Below are 23610 nucleotides of genomic sequence, written 5' to 3' on the forward strand. Positions count from 1 at the left end.
AATCAAAACTTTAGTAGACAGATGAACCTTGTATCTCAAGGAACAATGACTACAATTCCAAATAAAAAAGAATTATGCCTTGTATCTCAAGGAACAATGATTATAATTCCAAATAAAAACTCTAGCAGAAAGAGGAACTATGCCCTTCTAAGACTATACACAATTCATTGATCTCTGACTTTTACTTACACAACTTGGCCTTCACAGATTTGAATGTGTGGAACCAAAATTGAAAACTAAGAGACTCGCAGTTGATGCCCTTAACATCATAGATGAATCATGACAAAGTAAGAGTGGCCTTCACAGATTTGAATGCACAACTAGACATAAGTCAACGAGACTTTGGTGCAACTTCTAAGGGGATACAACCATAAGCATCTGAAGGCTTGGGATGAAAATCTGGTTTATATACAACATTTTTACAACAGAGTAGTCCACACTTCTATAGGAAAGTCTCCATTTGAGACTTGTTTTGTATATTTTCCACCTTCACCTTTGGATATTCCATATGGGCAGTAAGGAGGAGCGAGGGAAGATCTTACAAAAGATGATTTCAGAACTAAATTTTTATAGAGAAGATCAGGCGGATCCATCTACAGGTACAAGACACACTGTAGAAGTCGCAAGAGAAGTATAATGCCATGCATGATCAACACAGAACAGAGAAATTGTTCAAGGTGGGAGACAAGGTATGTCTATAGTTGAACAAAGAGAGGTTGCAGGGGCCTGGTAAGAAAATCAAGGCTCTGAGGTATGGTCCCTTTGAGATACTGGAAAAGGTGGGTGGCCTTCACAGATTTGAATGTGTGGGACCAAAATTGAAAACTAGGAGACTTGCAATTGATGCCCTTAGCATCATAGATGAATCATGACGAGGCAAGAGTGGCCTTCACAAATTTGAAAGTGTGGGACTAAAATTCAAAACTAGGATGATGCGACCAGCCCCTACGACCTTCGGCTAAGTATTAATTATATGGCTAATGATATATGTGCTGATATATTTTTTTTATGGTTTTGTAGTTGGTTGACTTTAATGCAATGTACTGTGGGTGTAAGGTGATGAGGACATGTGTCCAGTCCTCGAACTCTACTCCCTCCCACCCCTTCTAACCCTCGAGACACTAAGTCTTCACTTCGTGTGGCACTTCTCTTGTTACTGTGTCGTTGTGCTGCTAGTGAGGGTTTGGGGTTTGTTGTGCAAGGGTTTTATGCTGTAACTTTTCTACGTTTTCATTCTGGTTGAGCTCGGTTTGCTGTAAGATGTGGGTCTCTGCTTGGGAGCGATGCCTCGCTCGTTCTGTGCTTGTCCTGTGCTAGTTATGGGTTGTGAAACCCTTGGTATTGGTTTCCTCTATCAACTTCGACTCGGCTCTGCTAGCTTTCACTATTTTAGTCTTCTGGGTATTCGACTCTTCTTGTACACTATCTTCACAGTTTGATGTTGTTGTGTGTTTGCTACAAATCGCAGCTATGGGGTTGCTCCGCTTCCGGTCTCCGTTCAACAATGTCCTGAGGGTAAGCCCTCCTTTGTCTTTTCTTTTTACTCTATTTTACTCTGGTACTCACAGTCTGCGATTCTTTGTGACAGTGGGTGGCTCCCTGGCTACGACCTCGATTCCGTGGCTCCACTGGTGGCTCGTTCAAGTCCGACTCTGCCTGGTAAGTTCACAGAACTCCTCCCTCTTTCTCAGTCGTTGTTCATTGTTGTAGTAGTGGCTTTTCTCTGCGACAGTTGCTAATGGCCTGGTGTTTGGCCTGTGCAGGTGGTTGGTGGCCTGCTCGTGGCTCTTGCACCGGTCCCCTACACCTGGAATGGGTAGGGTCGTTCTTCGGTCCCTGCCTGTAGTTTGTTTTGAGGGTTTATCCTTTAACTGTTTGTAGGGTTATATGAATGCTGGTTGTAGTCCGCTTGTTTGTTGTGGGTTTTTGCAATGTGGTTGTGAAACCACGTATGCGTGCGACTCTGTAGCTTGTAACTTGTATATAGACTTAGGTGGCCCGGCAATGGCCTGCGAGGGTTTTGTAACACAGTTGTTTTGCCTCTGTTTGTTGGTCCTTGACCAAGGCACTGTAATGTCTCGAACTTCCGATAAAAAGATATATATAAATTATGTTTGTAATTGCTACTGGAAATTCGTTTGTTTATTTTGCAATGGAAATTTTGGAATATATGTTTAGTCTTGGTACCTGAAACTTGTCTCTACTTATTTGGCTTGCTTGACTCCTTCGTGTCTTAGCTCTGCTGGCACATGCTTTGTCCATTTGCTCTCCTTGCTCTTACACTTACTGTTCCCTGGTATTTGTTAGCTTTAATGAAGGAAGATGAGAAATAAATTCACAGTATAGAATGGAAATGAATGTAGACTGTAGTGGAAAATGGTTTCAGATGTTCGTCTTTGTATTCAAAAAGATTTTTGTATATTCTCTGTGTGATTTCAACGATGGAAAGAAAAAGGTCCCATCAGTGGTTCTTTCCTTCTTTTTTTTTGTTTATAGAGAACACTTCGTAGTTGGTAGAATTACCAGTGGTTACATAATACGGTTACAAAAAATAGTATTTGATTAACTTTCTATTCTTGCTTGTAAATTAAAATAATTTCTAAATAAAACTAAGAGAAAAACAACTATGTAAGCAACCATTGTCATTGGCTGAGACAGCCATTCCTAGACAAATAAAAGAAAATAATCAAACTCAAACTGCTTTTTCAACAAGACAAATTCCCGCCATGTCTGTCCATGAGCTAGATGCTCCTACATCAGAGGAGACTTGCAATTGATGCCCTTAGAAACACAAATTTGAATGTGTGAGACTAAAATTCAAAACTAGGAGACTTGCAATTGATGCCCTTAGAACTTTGAATGTGTAAGACCAAAATTCAAAACTAGGAGACTTGCAATTGATGTCCTTAGCATCATAGATGAATCATGAAGAGGCAAGCACTACAAATATAAAAAATAATAATAATAATAATGGCAAAAAAAAACAAAATTCCCTATAATCAGAGCTAAGCAATCTAACCCAATGGCTATCATCAACACCCACAACCTCATTGCAAATAATCCCAGGCACCTGCATCATCATTGCAAATGATCTCAATCTTTCACTTAGGTACCTCTAACTCGAGTTACAGAGTGACTCTCATTAAGACCTCGGAACCCATTTCGATGTTGCAAATGATCCCAATCTTGCACTTAGGTACCTCTAACTCGAGTTACAGAGTGACTCTCATTAAGACCTCGGAACCCACATCGAAATGGGGATGTTGGTTTTGGACATTGCAGGCTACACATCAGCAGGAGACTACCACGTAAACATACCTGTCGAGATGAGTGAGCATATAGGAGGGGATTAGACCAGACCTCGAAATTCAAATTCTCCCCCTGCGAAGCAAAACTATATATATATACGTACACCTTTTTTATATATTTATAAATAATTATTTTTATTTTTTTAAGAATTATAAATAATGCGTTTATTTTTCATTGCAATGGTTACAAATTTTTTTTTTAATAACTAATATCTTTTCTTAACCATCCTAAATGTTCACCCCCTCCTATTTTATGTCTTGTGCAAATTCATAAAATATTTATTTTGTGTAATGACGTAAAATATTTCTTTTATTTATTAATGATCTTAATAAAAGATAGATATGAAGCATGATATGCAGTGCACCCAAATTAAATTCCATAAGTTTTAACTTAAGATTGAATCCATATTTCTTTTGTGTAATGATGTTACTAAAAGATAGAGATCAAGCATGATAGGCAGTGCACCCAAATTAAATTGAATGTATTAATTCCATAAGTTTTAACTTAAGATTGAATTCTTTATTTTTTTTGTTTAAGAAATAAAGAAATATATTTTAAAAATTATTCCAAAAAAATATTTTTTTTGAGTATGAAATTTTAAAATTAAATTAAATTTACCATGGAGGAATTCCTTGAGGTCACCAACTTTAATTAAGAATTGAATTATTTTCCTCTTATTATTTTTAACCTTTCAATATTTCGACTATTGTAATGGTTTCTTGGCTTTTTCATTAGTTCCCATACAAAACCAAGTTAATTAATTTGATTTAACTTAAAGTGTTTAATTTATATTTTAAAAAGCACCTTTAAACATTTTTCTAAATATCTTTCCATCCATATGTGAGCTTCCTCTAAGCATTATTTCCACCAATTTAAAAATCTTTGTGTCCATCTGTGAGCTTTCTCTAAGCATTATTTCGACCAATCCTCAATTTAGAGATCTCATTTGGCCTCGTATTGAGGCAAGATATAAGTGCAAGATATTTTCGACCAATTTAAACATCTTTCCGTCCATATGTGAGCTTCTTCAGACCATTATTTCGACCAATCTTCAATTTATAGATCTTATTTAAGCAAGATATAAGGGCAAGATATACTGGAAGTTAGGATAAATGTCTTCCTGTGAGCATTATTTCGACCAATCATGAATTTAGAGATCTTATTTGGCCTTAGAAGTTAGGATAAATGTCTTCCTCTGAGCATTATTTCGACCAATCCTCAATTTAGAGATCTTATTTGGCCTCATATTGAGGCAAGATATAAGGAAAATATATACTAGAAGTTAGGATAAATGTCAATTGATCTCCATAGTAGTCTTGGTCTTGATCTCCAGAGTTGTCTCAATTAAATAATGCTTAGCATTAATTTCGAAGTTAAGATAAATGTCAATTAAATAATGCTTAAGATTAGTTTGGAAGTTAGGATAAATGTCAATTGATCTCCATAGTCTTAGTCTTGATATCATAGTAGTCTTAGTGTTGATCTCGAGAGTTTTAGTCTCAATTAAATAATGCTTAACATTAGTTTGGAAGTTAGGATAATTGTCAATTAAATAACACTTAACATTAGTTTGGAAGTTAGGATAAATTTCAATTGATCTCCATAGTCTTAGTCTTGATATCCATAGTTTTAGTCTCAATTAAATAATGCTTAACATTAGTTTGGCATGCATTTCATGTTTAGGAATTAGGAGTTATAGAATGCTTAACATTAGTTTGGCATGCATTTCATGTTTAGGAATTAGGAATTAGAAACATATCATGTTTAGGAATTAAGAATTATGAGCATATCTTTTATGTTTAGGTTACCTTTACGTTACAAGGTTGCCAAAGATTTAAATGTTTAAACGTTACAAGGTTGCCAAAAATTTACATGTTTAAACACATGGATTACACATAGTACCCACTTGTCTTCACTTCACATGGTCTTTACCACCAAACCCTATATCATAGCATGTTAGGAGTACAACTTCATTAGATAGATATAGCCTCTTAGGAGCAGGACCACCAAACCCTATATCATAGCATGTTAGGAGTACAACTTCATTAGATAGATATAGCATATTCGGAGCACAACTTCATTACATAGATATAGCCTGTTAGGAGCACAACTTCATTAGATTTTTTCAGATTTCACAAGAAAAAATTTGCACACATGTTTAAATGGCAGTACCCACTTGTCTTCACTTCACATGGTCTTTACCACCAAACCCTATATCATAGCCTATTAGGAGCAACTTCATTAGATTTTTGCAGATTTCACAAGAAAAAATTTGCTAGAATGCTAGATGCTTTGATCCTCAACCCTATATCATAGCCCATTAGGAGAAACTTCATTAGATTTTTGTAGATTTCACAAGAAAAAATTTGCTCGAATGCTGGATGCTTTGATTCTCATGGCAGATGCTGAAATGATGGAAAAAAAAGGATGGATGTTTTGATTCTCATGGCACGATGATCAAGCCACATTGTAGATATGGCGGGATGCTTAAGCCACATTGTAGGTACTTTACATGTTGCAGATTGTTCCAGTCACAAAAGCTCTTAGATTTCTGGTCCAAATTTTCTAACCTTGGCAGTCACATCCTCTTCATACCAAGGCTCAATAGGATGGTTGTAATATTTTTTAAACCACTCATCTCCATAAATTTGAGATGTTTTGGTTCTCATGGCAAGATGATCCCACATTGTAGATACGGCAGGATTCTTAAGCCGCATTGTAGATAATTTACATGTTGTAGTTTGTTGCAGTCACAAAAGCTCTTAGATTTCTAGTCCAAATTTTCTAACCTTTGCAGTCATGTCCTCTTCATACCAAGGCTCAATAGGAGGTTTGTAAGATTTATTAAACCACTCATCTTCATAAATTTGAGTTATTATCATCTTATGCAATGAGAAACAACATTTGATCTTACCACGAATTTCGTGATGAAATGAGTCACAAAGACTTGAATTCCAAATATTACAGTATGGCGTTAGAGAGGATTTATCCTTGCATTGTTCGTTCTATGATCTAATATCTTGGCTATTAACTTCCTGGCCCAATAAGAGAACCATGATGGGAAGGAATATACATCTTTGAAAATCTATGAAGCAAGACAAAGTCTACCATCAACCATAAAAAATTTCTTGTTTATAAAATTTGATTAACTAAAAAACAAATATGGTTTTACTTCTGCATCAAAAATTGCTTGGTCATAAAATTTGATTAACTAAAAAACAAGTATGGTTTTACTTCTGCATCAATATCATAGACTCAGATATGTAAACCCATGACTAGTCCCCCCTGATGGCCACCCTTAATTTCCATCAAAATTTCGTTGTTCATAAAATTTGATTAGATGAAAAACAAAGCCACCCTTAATTTCCATCAAAATTTGGTTGTTCATAAACTTTTATTAACTGAAAAACAAAGATGGTTTTACTTTTGCATCAATATCAAAGACTCGGATATGTAAATCCATGACTAGTTTCCCCTTATGCGCACCCATAAATTTTAATGGTAATTTCTTTTAGTACATGTCTTCCAAATTTTATGAAATTTGACTATAAAAATTGGTCCACATAACATTTTTGGTTGGAGTAGCCATGAATTTAGAGATTGTTAATGATTATACCTTGCGATATAGTTCAATAAGATTAGAACCTTCAAATGGAGACAATCCTGCTACTAATTAAAAACAAATGCACCCCACAGGACCAAATGCCTATGGTTGAAATGCATGTGTCTGCTCCATAGTAATTTTGGCTAACAATTACTTGCAAACCATAGCAATATAATGCAATTCTCATATATAATGAAAGGCTTATAATGTAATTCTCATATACTTTCTAACAAACTCAAAGGAAGAAATTGATTTGTTTTCCTATGGTGTGATATAATTTGGGGAACCGAACCACATGTCGTAGAAAGTATAGTATTCATCTATACAAAATTTGTTTAGACACATTATTATAGACAAAATCACGAAGGCATAATTAAGACGTTTCTCGATATAATGACCTTTCTTCTCTTGCTTGCGCGGGGATTCTTAAGTTGCAAGAAACCAAAGTTTCACTGACATTGTCCCTTTTTGTTCCTTAGTATGGAATGTCTTCAAGGTTGCTCCACTTGTGCCCAAGGATTCTTGAATTGTCTATGAAATTAACCTTTAACCACGACCTTGCTCCAGTTCTATCAAACTAACCTTAAACCACGACCCTGCTCCACTTTTATCTGGGGATCGTTGATGATGCTCCACTTCTGCCCAAGGATTCCTGCATTAATGCTGGCGGTGGAAAATTTCTATCTTGTTTGCTACATTTCGTTGTTCGGAGACACTTCCTCTTGTAATGTTGCTTCTCTTGGTCTCGGAAGAGCAAATCTATGACTCAACTCTATCTTATCGGGTTCTCCGGAAACAAGTAACCCTCCACCGAATAGACTCACTAATTCAAAAAAGATGAGGTGGTGTCCACTATCGCTTGACTAGAGCCTTCCTCATCAAATGCCAACTTTCCAATCTATCTTTTTTGTAGAGTAACCAGACATGTCTTCAAAACATAACTCTTTTTTTTGTTTTCCACCATGCATCTTGGGTTATTGCAAGATAGACAAGTGGTAAAATAGTGGGCCCACATGGTTGGGTTATAACAAGATAAAGAGACAAGTGGTAAAATAGTGGGCCCGTAGGGTCACAGAAGTGGTGATTTATACTTAATTAAATTATCAATCATGTCTTTTGTAGAAGGCTTAAGAGGATGTTGACGTGTTGGTGGCATGAGGATATGTACTTTTGTTGTATGTAAGCTCTATATGGTTTAACAGGCAAGATGGGAAGCTAGTTATAGGAACTCAAGAAAATATTTGCCTTACAGGAAGCTTGTGTTACTCCACAAAATTCCACTATAGAGTTGTAATAAACCATGGTGAAATGAGAGAAATTATCACGATCTAGGTTGGTGACTTTGAACTCATGCATAATGCTAACCATTCTGAGGATACTGTGTTGGTATGTTCTATTTGTTTTGGCATGAAATCATGCATAATGAATTAAATGCAATCTATAATCATCTATTTATAGGAAGAGTTACAGTTATATTTCAATATCTTATCACTCTCTTTGTGTCAACCTGTCCATGCTTCTTTGTTAGCCATTTTGCTCATAGTGTTTGCACTCTACTCATCTTGTTTCCAGTCCCTGCTCTTTCAAACTCTCTTCATGTTGTTTTCAGTCCCTGCTCTTTGCAACTCTGTCGAAGTCAACCTTGATTCTGGACAAATGCTTGACACTTTATCACTGGAACTTGGTAACTTGACACCACTTTGCTCCAATAGGACATGGTGTATAAGGCAAGGGAGGTACTCAGATTCTCAACATATGCCCTAAAATTTGTGATGCAAAATTGTACGTTATAATACAAATTCTTGATTAGAAAATATTGAAAATTAATGGAAAAACAAATATTTTCATGAAATTAGAATCTAATACAAATAAACTCGAGACTTGTGATTCACGTTTGTCTTTCTGCAATTTAACTTTAGATAATATTTTGATACTCTTGTAAAAAGTGTGTCTTCATAGAGTGCAATAGTCTCTTTCGGAATGGCATATATTTGTAGAATGCTTCTTTAAAAAATAAAATGATGCAAGTGACATACCACGAGATATCAAAATTTCTAGCTTTAGATAATCTTTTGATACTCTTGCAAAAAGTGTGTCTTCATAGAGTGCAATAGTCACTTTCGGAATGGCATATATTTGTAGAATGCTTCTTTAAAAAATAAAATGATGCGAGTGACATACCACGAGATATCAAAATTGCTAGAACTATTGTAATTGTATCAACTTTCCACATTTATATTTTGAACATCCATTCTTAATTGACAATTAATTGACTTTTCTTTGAAGTACTTGAGTTGGTCTACATGAACTTTATTGTAGAAATTAATGTGTAGATTAAATATTGCTCATGAAATTTGCTAAATCACAAGACTTGAAGCTACTTTAATAATATGTGGAAGTTAATTCACCATCTAAGACAAGAATCATAGACATGAAAAAGGAAACATCACACATGCACATAGATTTATCTAGGGGAAAGAAATTTCTCAAAACCCCTTATTATATATATTTCATTAAATAGAGAATAGAGAAAAATACAATGCTTGCTCAAGCATGAGCACACCTTCCAAGTGTATAGTCTATCCCTTTGCCTGACTAACTGAACCTGGCCCAACACTTAGCCAATTTCAAGCCTCTCCAAGCTCCTATTTTCTTGTGTTTCTCCCTTGGGAAATTGCCCCTACTTTTTAGGAATTTCACAATAAGTAATTGCGCAATAGACTTTGGTCAACCTTTGACTACATGCACCACCTGTACACATAGGAATATGCTACAATTGATAATACATTGCCTTGGAATCTCCATCTCAACTGGGTGACTCAAATTCTGTGTGTGCAACAATTATTTTGGGTCGATTGATCAGTTAACTGGTTGATTATTGATTGAAGTTGAAGTTACACAATGACAACTTGACCTCCACTCGCTCTTTTGATAGTTAGAACTAGTTAAACTGACAATAACTCAAATTAACTGAAATAGATTGCTACAAAATAGTAATAAATCATGTAGAACTGAACTCACGTGTCTCCAACTCGAAGTTACAGAGTTAACTAACTGACAAGAACCATGTCACCTTAGTTAACTACCTCCAAGTATTCTGTTGAAACAGAAATTCGAATTTTAGTCTAGTTTGACCAAGGCAAAGTCAAAAATAGATTTTCTTGCTGCATTTTCAACATTCCCTCTCGGAAAGAAAGGGATTATCAGATACCCCAAACTTTCTCCTATGGAACTTGAATTTTCTTCTTGACATGGCCTTTCTCCAAATATCCGCATCTTCTTCCTCTGTCGGAATGTATTGTAACAACATAATCCACCTCTACACACAATCTCGTAGATGGTGATACTAGATGTTGATATGCTTGGATCGATCATGAAATACAAGATTCTCACAAAGTTTGATACAACTCTGATTATCATAGTAAATCATAGTAGGATACATCATCTGACCAAGTAGTCCAACAAGAATCTTTCTCATCTGGATTGTCTCACATGTTTCTTGACTTGCAACCATGTACTCTTCTTCTACTGAGCTGAGTGCCACAAAAGTACCGAGAAACCACTGTTGACCCAACCTGAAAATTCCTCTAGATGTGCTCTTCCTATCTGATGGAATCCCCACCCAATTTTCATCTATGAAGCCTTGTAGCTTCACTCCCTCTTTTTTTCTATACCAAAGACCAAACTAAGTAGTGCCTCTGAGGTATCTCAACACATGCTTTGTTTCCTTCCAATATAATTTGGTTGGCTTAAACATTCCTTGACTAAGTTGGTTAACTGCATAACACATTTTTGGTTTTGTGTTCACAAAATAGATTAGTGGACCCACAAGCTACCTATAGATGGTAGCCTCCACTACTTCACCTGAAGTAGCATCCTCTTTCCTCTAGTTTGCTGCTAGAAGAGTCTCCATGGGTTTGCACCTATCCATGTGGAACCTCTGGAGTATCTCGTTGGCATAATTTCCCTAAGAGACAAATAATTCCCCATCTCCTTTCCATACTTTCAATCCAAGTAAGTAGTTCATGAGACCCATGTACTTCATCTCAAACTCTCTTACAAGGTCCTTCTTGCAAGATCTCATTAGCTGCTCATCACCAGTAAGGATCAAGTCATCAACTATAACACAATAATTAATAATTTACCTTCTATGAAAATGTGATAAATATTTGTGTCTGCTTCACTTTTGGTGAAGCCCAAACCTGTGAGATAGTTATCAATCTTGGTATACCAATCACGGGGAGCTTCCCTGTGTCCATACAATGCTCACTTGAGTATCCACACATGCAACTATGTCAAAGGTCTCAAACCCCTCTAGTTTCTCGGTATACATAACCTCCTTAATAACTCCATTGAGGAATGTTGTATTCACATCCATTTGGTGGATCTTTCACCCCATCTGCGCTAACATTGCTAGAATTGACTTGATGGATGAGTACCTTGCTATTGGTGCAAATGCCTCTTCATAGTCAATTCCCTAAACCTAAGGCAACCCCTTGGCCACAAATATGGCTTTCTCTTTCTCTATGCTTCTGTCTACTACATGCTTTACCTTGTAAAGCCATCTCGAACCAACCACTGATTTTTCTATTGGTCATGGGACCACTTCCCAAACATTGTTTCTCACAATGGAATCATATTCCTCTACCATAGCATCAACCCATATTGGCTTCTCTACAGCTTCCTCGAATGAGGATGGTTAAATTATACAAGCTCACTCATTAGAGCCATGTAGCAGTGTAACGATCTCGAGACCTCCTCTACCTACCTTTTGATGTGGATTCTCCCACAATCTCTCTAGCATCTTGAAATAATCTGTCAACTTACCTGGTTCGCCTCCTTCCTTATCTAGATGTCTCGGCTTGAATGGATGTCTCCACTCTCTTCTCCTTTGCTTGTGGTTGCTCCACAACTTCCTGAGGTTCTTCCTTTGGAGCAAAAATCTCCTGATCATGCTGCAACTAAAGCTCCATCTCACAAGAACACCTAATTTCCTTCTCCTCATCAAATCTCACATCCCTTCTAACTAATGTCATCCCTAGAGATAGGAAGTACACATGATAGTTGTGAGGTGTGTCTATGTACCCCCACAAATATGCCCAAATTTTTTGTCGGCTCTAGCTTTTTCCTCACTTCCTTGGAAACATGACAGTAAAGTGATGATCCGAAGATCCTAAAGTGTGACACATCTACTTTCTTCCCCAAAAAATCTTCCTCTAGTGTACTCATGTCAAGAATCCTATGAGGACTCATGTTCTGCAAATAGACCGTTGTGATGCATGCTTCAACCAACAAGTGTAGAGGCAGGCTTTGGTCATGCAACATCACCCTTGTTTCTCACACAATATTGTTCTTCTTCTTCTTAGCCACACCTTTATGTTGTGGGTTATGGGGTGTTGTCAACTCCCATCGAATGCCTTCCTCTGCACATAAATTTTTAAACTCATTTGACATGTAATCAAATTTGTTATTTCTTCTAAGAGCCTTCCCTTTCTTTCCAATTTATTTCTCAAAAAGTGTTTGAATTCAACAAATATGGAGAACGTTTGGTCTTTCTTATGCATGAAGTAGATCCAACACTTTTCTGAGAAATCATATACTAATATGACATAATACATATGCTTAGCTGTGGAGGTTTCCGAGAAAGGTCCACAAACATAAGAGTGGATCCTTTCAAGGACTGCATGCACATCATTTTCCCAATCATTGAAGGTGGATTTTGTGTACTTCCCCAACATACACCCTTTGCATGTATCTCACTGCTCTAGTATTCCTTTGGGGAGGACTGTAGAAATTTGTTGCATGTTATTCAAAGTGCCATGATGCAAATGGCTAAGTCTTCTATGCCATACTTTGCTGACATATCGGCTCTGTAACTAATTTTCTTTTATGCTCAATGTTCCACAATATTCCACATCAAATTTGTAGAGATTCTTCACTCTAACCTTGATCTGTGTCACTTGTCCCGTGGCGATGTGTCTCAGGAAAGCCTTCCCTTTACTGAATATCACATTGTAGCCACAGTTTTCCAACAAAACTACAAAAATTAGATTCTTCTTTAGACTCGGTAAAAACATCATATCCTTGAGCCTTAGAGGGGAGTCAGACTCCCTTTGAAAAGTAACTGTACCAATATCAGTCGCACTATACCTTCCATCATCTCCCATATTGATGTGCATCTGGAGATCCTTCTCCTCCAAGTCAATAAAAAAATATTTGTTCCTTGTCATGTGGAACGAGGCACCGTTACCCAGATACCACACACTACCCAATCATGTGATTTCCATGCATACAATGAGGGTAAAATCAAGTTTGAATTGTGAATTCAAATCTTCAACTGCTCCTCCTCCTGTGGTCTTCTTTCTTGCTTTCTTGTGTGGACACTTCATTTCATAGTGCCTGAATTCCTGATAGTGAAAGAACTTGATTCTGGAAAACTCTTTGTTGCCCCCTTGACCGAATCTTCTTTGGATTGGGATTTCGTCCCTTCCCCTTTATTTTCTTTTCTAGCCAAGGAAGAATTCTCCTCATCCTCCCCCTTAGATATGGTTCCATCTCTGGTGTTCTGCCTTATTTCTTCTTGCACTAAATCAAACCATAACTGTTCCCAACTTGGTAGTTTTTATCTACCTTTTACCAAATTTTGATAGCTATGCCATCTCTTGGGAAGGCCCAAAAGGGCTAGAGGTACCAAGTCTTTTTTAGGGACATTAACGCTGACCCGGCAGAGTTCATCACGAAACTATGTAAACCTGCTTAGGTATTACAGAGTTGTGTCGTTATTTTGCATATTGATACTTCAAAGCATGTCTTTGAATTCCATCTTCCTATGGTCACAAATTGTTATCGAACAATTTTTTCAGTGCTTTCCACATAGTTAACGAAGTCACTTTTCTGTGGAGATTCGAGACAATATTATCCAAAACTCTCTCTAATATGATTCTCCTCACTTTGGACATATCATTCTTCCACATAGCAAGATTCTAGGCATCCGATGCTTGGGGTTTTGCTACATATGTCTTGATGTATTCTAAAAGCCCATTATCATCCAATACTACCTCCATACGGTCCTTCCATGCAACAAATTTTGAGGTGCCTTCCAAGGCATACTCGATCCTGAGTCCATTGAAAGTCATCTTCGCAGTCCTGAAGAAAACCTACAACATTGATATTCAAGTTTGAATCTCCTACAATGACAACTTCAAAATCTCTGCTCCACAATGATGCCAACTCCGATACCATGTAGAAATTAATGCGTATATTCAATAATGCTCATAAAATTTGTTAAATCACAAGACTTGAAGCTACTCTACTAATTTGTGGAAGTTAATTCACCATCTAAGACAAGAATCATAGACATGCAAAAGGAAACATCACACACGCACAAATATTTATCTAGGGGAAAGAAACTGCTCAAAACCCCTTACTATCTATATTGCATAATCAAAGAATAGAGAAGAAATGCAATGCTTGCTCAACCCTAAGCACACCCTATAGGTGTATAGTCTATTCCTCTTCCTAACTGACTAAACCTCGCCCAAAACTTAGCCAATTTCAAGCCTTCCCAAGCTCCTATTTCCTTGCATTGTTCCCTTGGGAAATTTCCCCTATCTTTTAGGAATTTCACACCAAGGAATTGCGCAATAGCCTTAGGTCAATCTATGACTGCATGCAATAACTGTACACATGGGAATATGCTACAACTGAAGTACACTACTTTGGAATCTCCATCTCAACTGGGTAACTCAAGTTCTCTACACACAAAAATAATTTTGGGTTGATTGTTCAGTTAACTAGTTGCTCACTCAGTGTGGTTAAAGTTACACATCCACAACTTGACCTCAACTAGTTCTTCTGACAATTAGAACTAGTTAAATTGACAATAACTCAAATTAACTGAGATAGATGGCTACAAATTAGAAATCAATGATGTATAACTGAGCTCAAGTGTCTCCAACTCAAATTTACAGAGTTAACTGAGTGACAAGAGCCATGACACCTCAATTAACTACCTCCATGTACTCTGCTAAAATATAAATTCCATTTTTTATCTTGTTTGACCAAGATAAAGTCAAAACTAGATTTTCTTGATGCATTTATAGAATTCATCATTAGAAATTTAACATGGTTGAATTTCATTTGGACATCCTACAGTTGCTAAAGTAGAGTCCAACAACATCATTTTTTTTCATCCTTTATGAAGATGACATCATATTTTGTAATATTAGGTTCCTTCTTAGGCTCTCTATAAATGTTGTCTTGACTCTTAATACATCAGTGGACTTCTCTAGTAGTCTCTTCTCAAGAATATCCTCTGGACATTTTGACATGTTTGGTCTTCTTTTTGTTCTTTGATAATTTATGAACCACTTGCTTGTATTTCTCTCCTTCATAATATCTTGGACTCTGTGATTGTTTTTCATCAATTTTCCTTGGTAGTTGTACTTCATGTAATATCTGAAATTGGAAATAAATCATTTATTTATAGACACAAAAATTTCATTTTGGTATGGCATCAATCTCTTGATGCCTTTGACAAGAAAAACGTTTCTTGATTCTCTTTCCATAAAATATCTCAGTTGCAAGACAAATATTCTCTCAATAGCTTGGGATATTTTAATTAGATCAAATTTGAGAAAGTAGTTAGAACTTAGAAGAAACATCAAACTAACACATATTTTGATCTATTTGATGATTGTATCAGTGATATCAATTTTCTACTAAGGCATGATTTTCTCACAACATTCATTGCAAGTAAGAATCTTTTTATATCACAACACCTTTTATGTGCAGGTTAATGCATATGTGGAAGTCCATGAATGAATGCCATCAGATCCAAAATAGCATTGTGCAACATGTCAAGATTTTGGGGACACTGGCAAGCATGGAATTTACAAGGTAGAATCATTAATGCAAATAACTAGAGCCCCTTTCCATTGTCCATATTCATCACCAAAAATAATATAAATTTCCATAGGAATTGAAGCTTGAGATGCGTCAACATTCAATGCTCATTTTTAGTCTAAGCAAGTTGCTCCCATGAATGAGACATAGCATATGGTCCTAAAAAATTTGTAGAAACTAGGCCATGAGGATTCTAGCTTCAAGTAAATTTTGTATGAAAATAATTTAAACTACCATAGGAATTGCAAGCTTGAGATTCCTTAACATAAAATGCTCATTTTTAGTCTAAGAAAGTTCCTCCCATGAATGAGGCATAGCATATTGTCCTAAAAAAATTTTAGAAACTAGACCATAAGGCTTCTCGCTTCAAGCAAATTTTATATGAGGTTATATCATGCATTGGGTAGAAAAAACATAGCCTATTTAAAGAAGGCATGAAGAGTTAATATAGGGACTGCAATGAGAATTACAAGTATTGTTTTTTTAATTTTCAATCCTTCAAAGTTTCTAAATAAAAACAATTCATGAAGCCATTTCCTTAGGAGAAAATCTCCCTTATAGTATTGAGTCAATATCAATAGCTACAAGAGACCTCTCTAGCATGCTCTTGCTACAACAACCACATCAATATAGTGACTTCTATTATTCTTTCCAATCATTTGCGTTATTATGTAGATGCACCCACATTTGGGATTTAACATTTCACTTCTTAACATTGCTTCCTAAAAGACAAATAATTTAATGTACTTGTCAAAAATCTTTACAAGGTTTTCCTTTATCCTCACATATATAAATATCCAATATTTATCGAACACGACACTTTACTTATTTAGATTTTCTGATTTAACCTTAAAATTTATCTTGTTTCTAAATATATGGGTTTATGTATCGTTGGGGTTCTTTACTTGTGAGATCACCCCATGCTCCACTAGAAAAGTACATATACTCTCATTTTCTTGCTCAGAGAATTCTAATTACTTTCTTCAATTTTGCATTCAACATACTTTAATTTTGCATTAAATATACTCATCCAAGGGACAAGGACGTTGGGGTCAAAAGTGGGAAGGTTGGTTGGTGATTCGGGAAGGTTGGTTGGTGATTTGATTTCTTCTCGACATAGTGAGCTACCAATAAGTCTCCTTGTTGGGACATTGTCGCCAATTCATCCATTCATCTTGTTTGTGTTTCAATACATCTATGTCAAGTGTGAGACGAAGTGTGAGGCATTGGCAGGGACTTTCTTGTACATGCATACTACTGGAATTGTACATGCATACTATTGGAATGTATATATGGATGAATACCAAATTTCTGAAGAGGATTTTGGTATATGCGTATGGACAATAAACAAGATTTGAGTTTAATATCTATTTGTTGATTTGAGTTTAAGATCTACTTGTAATTTTATCTACTGAAGAGTCTTATTTGGGTCTCTTGGTAGATATTTATTGGTGTCACCACAGTACTTCCATTTTTGTTAGCCTACATGTGTGTCAATTCAATTAATCAAGATAGCTAGAGCTAATGGTCTAAAGAAAAGAAATTAGTGTTTGACTCTCTTTTTTCATAGTAATACCCTGCCTCATCTTGGGATTTCACACATAATGAAGACTCCATGATTCATTGTTAATTTGCGTTTGGTTCATTTGTTTGGACCATGACAACATTGCCATAATCAGGATAACTAGAGCTAATGTTATTAACAAAAATAACTGATGTTTGGTTTTGGCGACAGTGATACCAAAACTAAGTCTGATAGAAAATGATGTTTGTTAGTGTTTCCACAGTAATACCCAAGGTGAGTCTAGGCTTAAACCTCAACGATTTTAGGCTTAAATCTCATGCAATTTGTTAAATAACACATGATCCATCAGTGAGCTCCCATTGCTTATTTTCTTTTCCATTTCTTTCTTTTTTCACAGCTTGCTCTTCATGTTTTTTAAAACCCAAGAGCCACAAAGGATTGACACAAATACACTAGCTAACTTGTAAGCTACAAGTGGGTCAGGGAGCACTTCCAATGTACTTGTTGATCTACAAGATCTCTTATTTATTATCAATCAAATATATTCAAAAAAATCAAAAACATTAGGTAAAGTATCAAATTCCAAAAGTGAATTAAACTCACACTTGGGAAAAAGTTAAACACACCATTCAAGACCTCGAAGTCCTGATAGAAAATAAAGAAACACTTTTCAAAACATACGATCCATTTTACCTCAAATGCATGTCCTTTGTACTTTTTAATAGGTACGTCGAAGCAATATATATATATATATATATATATATATATATATATATATATATATATATATAAAAAGCGTAATTCGATAATAATCTCAATAAAATTTAAAATCTCGTTAAAATATTGGTGAGGTTAAGATTTTAAAAATTGAAATTTCATTATTAAATAAATATTTAAAAATTAAATAAAATTATTAAATATCCTTAAAATAATTAGAAATAACAAAATAATTAAATAATTATATTTAAATTTATATGTTTTTAAGTATTACATTTATATATTTTTATTATGTTTAAATGAAATGATTATTTATTAAATTTAATTCATTATATATATAAGAGGCTTGTTGCATGGGATAAGGATTTTTCCTATTTTGAAAGACAATAATTTTGTTGTTTAAAGTTTCATATATAACATAGAGAAAACCAAGCCATAGAAATTAGGGTTTTTAAATTGGGGTTGAGTCAATCTAATAACTAACATTTAAAACACATTATTAATTGTTTGTAGTTTCATATATGACATAGTAAAACACATTATCAAAATATTATCAATTGTTTGGAATTCTATATGTAGCATAGTAAAACACATTATCAATTGTTTGGAATTTCATATATAACTTAGTAAAACACCTTATCAATTGTTTGGAGTTTTATATGTAATATTGAAAAATTCATAAAAAATAGGTTCGTTAATTTGGGGCAATTCCAAGCCAATAACCAACTTTTAAAACACATTATGAAATATTGGAAGAAGGACCGATCCCCTCCTTGATATTTTCATAGTTGCCTTCTCATGATTGTGTTCACTAGAATGTTGTTGAGGTTGGTCAATAGGTCAAAGTGTTTATAGCTAAGGCACTTTTGGAATGATAATGGGGTCACCATGGGTGCCTCTTGAGCCATGGAATCTCTTCATTTCCTTTGCACAACAAAATTCCATTTCAACGTTCTTCACCAAGATCCCAATACAAAAGATCCCCTTGATAGCGGCTTCAAAATCCCTTTCAAATATGCCTAATTAGTACTTTAGGTCCTCAATTTCATATCACTCAAAGGTAATTACAAAAATTGCAACCTAACCATACAACATTGTAATACAAACAAAATATGGGTAAACCTTCACCAATGAGAAAATATTGTTATTCTTGTTCAAAAAATATATTCTTCAAAAATACCTTGCCACTACCAATCATCAAAGCTATTAACTATAGAGCATGACAATTATCTTATTGGAAAAGTTATGTTATACATTATATAACGCATAAGAAAATAGAATGCATGCCAATGGAGGATATCTTATGTTTCCTAGATAGTCTTCTTAATTACCTCATGTCTACAATAATATCTTCCATTTGAAATTTAGAAGGATCTGAACATTTCTAATCTTCGCCAAAGTGTTAATGATTGTAGAAGATTCTAACCATGAAAGGGACTAACATGTCTCTATTGGGAGGTTAAGAAAACCAAATATGTGTGTCACCCTCAAACCACTTAGTTTAGTCTCAAATCAAGCTCTATGAATTTTCTTTTTGAATTTTCATATAAACTATTACTTCTTTGGAGTAGCCTTAGCTAAATGCTAATCTCAATGAAATATGTATCTCATTTTTTAATTTCAATGAATATTTTCCCATTCTACTAACCATGTCAGTGATTTTATTAATGATTCAATGACACCACCAAATATTGAGCTTTCACTTTAATGCTCACTTCTTTTAATAATTCTTTATAATTTATCCAACTAACCAACACCTAACACATCCATCACCTCTATAACAAGACACCATAATTGAAAAAAAATATTCTAAATTATAAACCTATTTAAAATACAATTAATTACAACCCGAACCTATAATCATCCCCACTAAAAACTTATGATTATCCATCACTTAAATTAAAAAAAATACTTTAGTCTTCTAATCTTTAACCAACCATACAATTAGCTTCATCTTAATCATTGAAGTAAGTCCTCACAAAATTCATTAAAGAGTTATGCTCACCTTAATGATGGATATTGAGGCAAGCCCCCACTAAATCCATTATAATTATACTTACCTTCCCTAGCTTCCTCCATTCTAGTCAAGTCCCCACCAAATCCATTAAATAGTTATACTTACCTTCCCAGACTTCCTCCATTACGATAAGTATAAGGTTTATGAAGGAAGATAACATTATCATCAAGTCTAAGGTTAATGAAGCAAGATACCACAATAACCTAGGCTAAGCATCGAAATCCCATAAACGACATGAAAAACATGTTCAATCCATCGAACCAAGTTCAACACTAGTTATTTAGTATGTTGAGAGCTAGAGGGGTTTAAATGTCACAAAGTCATGTCCTAGTGGTGCGATTTTATGTGAAATTTAAGTTTAATAGAGATTACAAACATTGATATGAATGAGTATTGAGGAACGGGTATGTTCTTCGGAGCCATAACGTTTAGTTTTTGTACCCTTAGTCATGCTCTTGTTTATGTTTCCTTTAATGTACCCTCAATCATGTTCATGCTCATGTTTATATTTGCTAAATGATCGGGTTCATGATTATGGATTAAAAATACATGATGAAAGTTAATGGATTTCAAATGCTTTATTACTTCTAATTCTGGGATTTAGAGAATAAGATATCATAGGTACGAACTTTATAGAATAAGATATTATTCTTGTTGAAAGGAAATTTGGATTATTGATACTTGTTATTGAAATATTGTTATTTGTCTCCCCTTTTATTTAAGCAATGATTTCCATTTCCTTTACTTCACTATTAATAGCAGTTCATACTGTTTAAGGAAAGTTTACATCTATTTTTATAATAATCATAAATGATCGAACTTACCCCTACCATTTTCAAATTTTAGTATAAATAGTTAATGATTTTATTGAGAAAAATGTGTGGTTTTTATAAAAAATAAAGTAGTTGTCATAAATTAATAGAAATTCTCGCAAAATTATGATAAATTTTGGTAGAATTTTTTGACAATCTGGGTTATAGTTGTTAAAATTCAAGATTTTGGGTGTCACAGAGATTCTTGATGGTGCTGCATCCATTTCTACTGTCAAAAAAATGATTCAAACACTCCAGCATTCTGATTTCTTGAAAAGAAAAATATCGGATTTCGGCAAGAAATCTGTTGTACAAGCGAATTTGTGGCGTCGGTAGACAACGCCTTAAAAAATTGAATTCACCTGTCGCATGAATAGGATATTGTGTTTAGTTTCTAGTAAAACCCATATTAGTTTTGGTTTGACCAAAAAAGTGTTAAACCCATATTAGTTTGGTTTTGATAAAAAAAAAATTGCAAAATTTTCATAGTTTAACTTTGCACAATGAAATTTAGTATTATTTGACAACATTTTAATTTATTTTTCTACAATCTAATTGGTTATCAGAATGAACATGTTATTGGTCATTTTATTGATTGATAAATCAGGGTACACAGGTTCCATCATGTCCTCACTGACAGTTTTGGTCACTGACATGTCATAATATTATAAATTTACACGATTTTTAATTGCAGTGTCTTTACACAGTAACAATTAGTGATATAAAATGTCAATTACATCCTTGGTTGATTCTAGAGGCTCTCATTCGAATGTTGATGGAGCTAAGTGTTTCTAAATGGTAATCTTCATCTGACAATTTGTCAGGCTGAGAAATCCATATCACATGCAAATGGAAATTGCAAGCTCATTTCGTCACCATCAAATAAGGTTAGAGAAGAAATGATATATCATAAATTTTGGAAAACTTCCTCTGAAACTACAGAGACTCCGCATTGCACCAACTAATAAATCTGACCAAATTTTTGTTTGGATTGGAGAAAAGGGGGTGATGAATGCCATTTATTGGACTATGGTTAGAGTGAGTTCCAAGCTCTCTATACATTTGAGATCTTTGTATGCATTAAACTCGCTTCAATGCTTCCAACAAAGATCATCTTACATTCATAATCACATCATACCCTTGATTTTTATAATTTTGGAAAGTTGATAATTTGATTTTTATACAACAAAAAATACTAAAAAAAATAAATAGGATGTGCTTTTAAAAATATTTCTTATTATGGAAAAGTAAATATTATTATGGTCACAAGTTAATCTCCAAGAGTTAAATAAATATTTATGGAAATTTTCCAAAAGTTACATTCTTCATATACCTTTTTTCAAATTTTTAAATTGAAAGAGATTTAAAATTTTATTAAATATTAAAACAACTAAATATTTGTCATAAACTCTAATTATATTTAACAAAAATATATTATATCTTCTCTCTATTAAAAATATAATATTAATATTTAAAATATAATAAATAATATACTAAAATGTATATTTTGATTAGAGATAAATAAAGACATGCTCCACCAAGTATTTATGATAGTTTTATAGGTGAATATGTCATCACATTCGTGTCGAGTACCAAAATGATAGAGCAATGAAATTAAAGTGTCATCAAGGTTCCATAGCTTTTGATTCAATTCAATTTTCTATCATTTACATCAAACTCATCGTTTGTTCTCTGTATTATGTCATTTACATGTAGTCATATCAAATTTCTTTATATACTAAAATGTTAACTCATTTTCTTTTCTTTTTAATTTTACATTTATGAATAAACAAAACAAAAAAAATTTAAAAATAAAAAATATATACACATATGATGAATAACCAAACACTTTTACTATACATAATATATGCTTTCTTTTCTACTAATCCCAAGGAATGGAGTAGCCCCACATCATGATCTCTTTATCTAATACATGAAAATGTATGAGAAAAGAATAATAATATTATAAATAATAATAAAAAAATTCTAAATTGATAATTTGAATTAATGTATTAATAATTCCATCCATATAATGGTTATATAAAAATATATCATATATATATATAGATATAATTCTCTCAATATTTTTATCTTGCAATAATACAATTAATAAAATAACTATATATTTAGTCACTAATATATGTATAAGTTATTTTAGAACACTATAATAAAGTATATAGATTAAAGAGGGTATAAATTTAGCATGAGATTTTTAGGATAAACATTTTAATGAAATCAATCTTTAACTTAATCACAAGAAAGAGTTACCTTGGATGAATTCATATTCTAAGAAATCAAATTAACAATAAAGTCATCACATAATTACAATTGAGAAAATAACTCACTTTACCAATCAGTAAAATCTAAATTGATCAAATTCTAAACCTTAACATTAACTTAAATTCAATATTTTTACTTTAATTTAACTATATTTAAATTAAATGACAAAAATTAAATATTATATAAAACTTGTTATAAATTACAATTAATTTTATCAAATTAATAGAGATAAAAATATTAAAAATATAAACAAGCCTATCATTTCAAAAGTCAAAAGTGTAGTTGAAATTACAACTCTTAATTTATTGTACATGGTTGATATCTCTTTATTACCAATTTAATTTGAATTGTAAAAATGCCCGGGCGAGGAAAAATTGGATTCTCAAGCATGCTATTAAAGATCACAACTAATATGATAAATTTGATGGAGATTAATATGATA

The 23610-nt window shown here is 33.9% G+C and overlaps 1 long non-coding RNA gene across 1 annotated transcript; it reads left to right on the forward strand.

Annotated features, from left to right (window-relative positions):
* Nucleotides 1-1122: 1122 nt before the first annotated feature.
* On the forward strand, nt 1123-2177 carry LOC149155444 (uncharacterized). Its single transcript, XR_016263287.1, has 4 exons — nt 1123-1338; nt 1469-1515; nt 1589-1659; nt 1764-2177. It is a non-coding gene; the product is annotated as an uncharacterized LOC149155444 (long non-coding RNA).
* Nucleotides 2178-23610: the final 21433 nt, after the last annotated feature.

The sequence above is a fragment of the Pinus tabuliformis genome, chromosome 9, assembly GCF_031772625.1.
Source record: "Pinus tabuliformis cultivar Carrire ecotype Pingquan chromosome 9, CPIR1, whole genome shotgun sequence".
Classification (NCBI taxonomy): Eukaryota; Viridiplantae; Streptophyta; class Pinopsida; order Pinales; family Pinaceae; genus Pinus; species Pinus tabuliformis.